We start from the raw sequence: 6,000 nt of genomic DNA, 5'->3' as shown, positions 1-6,000 counted from the left end.
TAATGAACTCGCAGCTACTCGGATGTAGCGGAATTTGATAGAATCCACTCGACGCATCTAATTTTGAGAAAATGGTTATATTGCTGTTTTCGTTTGACACCTTCATTGAGTCATTTAAGATCAACACATATGCAAACATTCCCGTTCTTCTTGAGAACTGGAACCATGGGCGCGCACCAGTCTGTCGGATGATTGACCTTTTCAATGATTCCTTCTTGCTCCAGCCTGTTCAGTTCTGATTCAACTTTCGACATGAGAGGAAATGCAACATGACGTGCTGTGGTAAGACAATACGGCTTCGCGTCGTCTTTAAGCGTAATCTTCACCGGATCACATTTCACGAGTCCAAAAGAACCAAATATGCTCGTTCGATTCGGCTAACTTTCTTGATGAAACCAAATGTATGAGCAGCACAACGTCCTAGTAAGTTACTAAGATCCCGCGATAACATGAATCGGAAAGGTAAATTGCTGACCTGTGTAGACCGTTTCGCCTGTGAAAACACCTGAACACCGTAACTTGCCATCCGCACCGAATAACATGATGTTAGCTGGCTGAAGCTTTGGCGGACTGTATGATGATCTGTATGTGGTATCGCACATTATCGGCTGCGGTATCAATCTTAAAGTTAACGAGTGTGCCACTAATATTCAAACCACACTCCATGCTTCCTCATCGTCGTTACATGTAACGAAGCCTAGAAACAAAATGTTATCCGACTGACGGACTTCATGTACATTCGGACGGTTGCAGCATACCGGGAAGTGATCGTATCCGTTACAACGACGACACTGTTTACCTTTAGCGAAACACCTACCCGGGTTATGACGCAAGTTGCACTTATTACATTTATCCTGATTCTGCCCTCGACTGCCACCATGACGTGGACCATGAGAATTGCGAGGCCCTCTGTTACTCACTGAAGTCCTTGGTTGGTTGTGACTTAGGCTGTGCTCCTGTATCGTTTCTGCGAACTGCTTCTACATGCGAATGTGACAAACTCTGATCTTTGATTTGTCACTTGACCATTTCTGACTGACGTGCCATCTCAACCACCTTTTCTAACGTAAGATCTGCTCTAAGTTGTAACATCTTCGACATATCCCTTTCTAGGATGACAATTACTAAGCGATCTCTAATATGTTCACTTGAATCTGAAAATCCACAGTTCTCCGCTATCTCGTGCAGGGATCGAACAAAACTTTCAACACTTTCACCCGATTTCTGAGAACGCTTTTGAAATTTAACCCTCTCTTGTATCTGATTTCTTTTTGGAACGAAATATCTATCAAATTTCTCTAACACTTTGTCATAAACTTTCGCATCTCCCTCGTCAAACACAAACGTTTTGAAAATATGTCCGCTTCTTTCCCAAGAGCGTAAATTAAAGGACTTATCTGCATCTCGCCGTCGTCCTTGTGCAATTTCGTGGCGATCCTGAAACGTGCAAAGCGTTGCTTCCAATATGTCCATTCTGATGGATTATTAGTCCCCTACCGACGAAATCGAAGAGGACTTTAGGTTTGCGCTCCGTCCCTCCGTCTGTCCAATTTTCCGCACTTTTTTCTATGTTCTTGCAGATATTTATTTTATATTTGGTAAACTGCTTTATTTAGAAAAATAGTATGAATTATCAGTTTTGCAGACTTTTTTTTGGTTGTGCTAGCAGATATTCATTTGATATTGGGTACATTGCTTTGCCATAACAAGTTACAGATCAAGTTTGAGTTTCGTCTCGGTCCATTGATTTTTCATTAAGTTATGCCCCTTGAACTTAGAAAAATAGCATCAATTATTAGACCACATCAAATCGATTCTCAGGTTCTCAGACAATTGTTTTTCAAAAAATGGGTAGGTAGGTAGGGGGTTTAGTTTTTCAGTTTTATCTCCATGTCACAAATGGGTAGGGATTTTTTGTCCGTCGTTTTTTTGTGTGTGTGTTGTGAAGAAAGTTCAGAGTTTTACAAATGGCATTCAACACCGGTACCGTATAGCTTCTTTTCATTCTGTTTCTTGTCTTGTTTTATATGTATGTCATGCTTTTATATTGTAGATCTTTATGCAAATAAAGTGAATACAAAATAGTATGTTTTTTATCATTTTATTCAAGTATACCAAAAACTACTTCCTGTAAATGTTTGGCATGGTCATGAATTGTAAAAGAATTGTTGAAAAAACTTTATCGCTGTCAGCCGTTTTGTTTCGACCTAGGAAAACATCGTACTTCAACTCGGCTTTACTTTCATCAATTTGTTCCTTCACGGTTTCAATTTCTTTAAATTCACCGCCCAGAAGTTTCTTGCAAAGCGTATCAACTGTCAAGGACGAGTCTACCGGTATAATTGTCCATGCAACAATCTGTTTTCAGTTAAAAATAATCTCAATGCTGACAAGAACTGTTTATGTCACCATATTGTTTACATCAACTAAGCAGCACGTCTTATTCAGCAAGGCGCTTTACGATTTTGGCGCCAAAACACGGATTTTATTATGAGGATCAAATACGGGCGGCGGCGATTTTTTCCCGGGGCGGCAATAAACTCGTGTCAGCGGCCGATTTTTTTTTGGGGGGGGGAAGGGGGTGCGAGAACCAGAGAATCGATATGATGTGGCCTTAATTTTCCAGACTTTTTTTTTTACGTGCTTGCAGATATTCATTTGATATTTGGTACATTGCTTTGCCATAACAAGTTACAGATCAAGTTCGAATTTCGTCTCGTCTGTTGATTTTTCATTAAGTTATGGCCCTTGGACTTAGAAAAATAGCATAAATTATCAGTTTTTAAAAACTTTTTTTGGTTGTGCTAACAGATATCTATTTGTTATATTCTCCCTCACTTTGTTCGTCCGAATATAAATTAATTAGATGCTAATTACCAAAAAACAAGAAACTATATAGTATAAGTAGGATGGCAGCTCGCTAGCACTTTATTCATCACTCGTAATGTCCTTAAGAAATATATCGCAAACAAAACTACTCATGTTAATACACATCAATATATACACAGATTAATGTCATCTGATAAATGGTTACTATCCGCCATAGAAATATTGTAAAATTTACCTGTACGTAGAACTAGCGAGCGTGCTTAGAATGCCGCACAAACACATGTTCGCCTATTTATATGCCTTCACCACGTGACCAATACAAATGATATTCGAACCCGACTACCTATAAAACACCCGCATATAATTATAAATATTTTGGTACATTGCTTTGGCTTAACAAGTTACAGATCAAGTTCGAATTTTGTCTCGGTCCGTTGATTTTTCATTAAGTTATGACCCTTGAACTTAAAAAAATAGCATGAATTGTTAGTTTACAACCAAGTTTCTTATCTCTGTAAATGAGTACTACACTCATGAAACTTCTAACATAGTAATACAACAATATAGCTAAATTCTTCATGATCACCTACATGTCACAGTTTATTGACTTGGTTAAAGACCTAATTAAACCTAATTATGAATTTCTCTTTTTCCCCTCTGGTCTAGCCTCTACTCGAATAGTAGTTGATTTCCTATCCTGGTTCCCCAATTTTCCTTTTTACACAAACCTACATAATGAACTTTGAATAATGTTGTGGTACAGTAATTTTTGCAACCGGTAAGGGACTATGTATTGCCAAGCAACACTCTCAGAATGCTTGTTGAAATTAAAGTTCTCTGGTGGGTTGAATTTCGGCATCATTGCAATCATGACACTACTGACACCATGCTTCGTCCATGCTAACTCATAAATAATGTTCCCGTGGGGATCCGGGTTAGAATGGGTCATCGGTACCCCCTTGCTTGTCGTAAGAGGTGACTAAATGGGGCGGTCCTTCGGATGAGACCGCAAAAACCGAGGTCCCTTGTCACAGCAGGTGTGACACGATAAAGATCCCTCCCTACTCAATGGCCATAAGCGGCATTGACTAGATGCAAGGAATCTCATGCACGACGTCACCGTTTATGTGCACAAAATTTATATAAAGTATAAAACCTACTCCGTACCTAATCCGATAAAAATTCCAGTTCTGTTTCAAATAGCTTATATCAGAGTTAGAGAGACTGATAACGGAAAATCTGTATTTAGGATATTTTTCACTTTAATATTCAATGGTGTTTAAGCTTAAGGTCTGACAACACGTTCCTCAAATATCGGATTTTGTATTTCTTTGTAATATACCAAAAATATCTATCAATGTTCTTTCTAAACTAGTTTAAAAAATGTTTCTCAACTATAAACACCAAAATTTGTAATTACAGTAATTCAAGTTTTTTCCAGTAGGATAATATAAGAAATACGATCCTATGGTATCTTGCACAAATGCCTGGGAAGGTACCTCAATTTTTTGTGAGGATACTTCATAGACAAATTCTTTGCCGGGAAGAATTACGTATTATTGGGGAACGTGTTGTCTGACCTTAAAGCTTACAGAAGAGTTGGACGAGCAAAAAAAAGCTAAAACGCCCAGGACTTCAACTAATCTTTATTTAGTGGTGGGGGGGGGGGGTAGCAATAGTCACGTACATATTATATATTTTCTTGCCAGTCCAGATTATTTATTTCCAAAATCTGCCACCCTTCTCAGAATCAAATTGTCGTCACCTAATAGTTATGAACGATAATTATCGCAATTGTACGCTATTCTAAATAATGCGAGTACTGATTATGGGAACTTGCAAATTATGTCGACAAGGTTTAACAAGAGGTACTGTGAGCAATGCTCACTAAGAATACCCCCCGCTTACCCCAATCTCCCAAAGGGTGTTGGTAATAGATATAAACTACCTCTTTTCTGAGTGTAAAAAACAAATGGCATGACAAACCGAACCATATTGCTACTTCGATGTCCAGTGCACGTGACCTTTGACCTTTTGACCCCAAAATCGATAGGGAACATCTTCATCCCATGGGTAGTCCATATGTATGATATGGTGACTGTAGGTGGAAAGGATAACGCTTTAGAGCCCGGGAACCATATTGCTACTTCGATGTCCAGTGCGCTTGACCTTTTGACCCCAAAATCGATAGGGAACATCTTCATCCCATGGGTAGTCCATATGTATGATATGGTGACTGTAGGTGGAAAGGATAACGCTTTAGAGCCCGGAAACCATATTGCTACTTCCATGTCCAGTGCGCTTGACCTTTGACCTTTTGACCCCAAAATCGATAGGGAACATCTTCATCCCATGGGTAGTCCATATGTATGATATGGTGACGGTAGGTGGAAAGGATAATGCTTTAGAGTCCGGAAACCATTGCGTCTACAGACGGACGGACAGACGGACAACCTGATTCCAGTATCCCCCCCCCCCCCCCCAACTTGTTGCGGGGGGTATAACAATGAATAAAAAGAAAGAATTTATTGATTAAAGGAACTGACACAAAATTATACAACCAGGCCATCTTTTTAAAAAAAAAATGTTTGTTTGCCCTCTCCCGACCTATGGAGCGCCAAATTATCTTCAATTCATTTGATGCGCGCAATAATTGAATTGAATTGATGTTTTTCGCCACTCAACAATTTTTCAGTTATCTGGTGGCGCCCAGTTTTTATTGGTGGAAGAGAGAACCCAGATACAAAGTACTTGGGAAGAGACCACCGACCTTCCGAAAGTAAACTGGGAAACTTTTCACTTACCGGCGCGAGCGGGATTCGAACTGACGGAGGTGAGAGGCCGTGTGATTTTGAGTGCGATGCTCTCCACGTCAATTGAATTAAAGATTTCTTCAAATGATTAATGATATCTTCAATTCTGAATTATTGGGCGCATTAATTGAATTTATGATAGCATTAATTCTTCAAATGAATTGATGTGTGCTTTAATTGAATTAATAATCTTTAAAATGAATTAATGATATCAACAATTGAATTGATGCGCGCTACAATTCAATTGAAGAGAGCAATAATTGATATAATGCACGTATTAAATCAATGAATGAGAGCAATAATTGAATTGATGCACTCACTAATTCATTTGATGAGAGCAATCATTGATTTAATGCGC

Source organism: Ostrea edulis, chromosome 2, assembly GCF_947568905.1.
Source record: "Ostrea edulis chromosome 2, xbOstEdul1.1, whole genome shotgun sequence".
Taxonomy (NCBI): Eukaryota; Metazoa; Mollusca; class Bivalvia; order Ostreida; family Ostreidae; genus Ostrea; species Ostrea edulis.
This window is presented reverse-complemented; position numbering follows the sequence as displayed.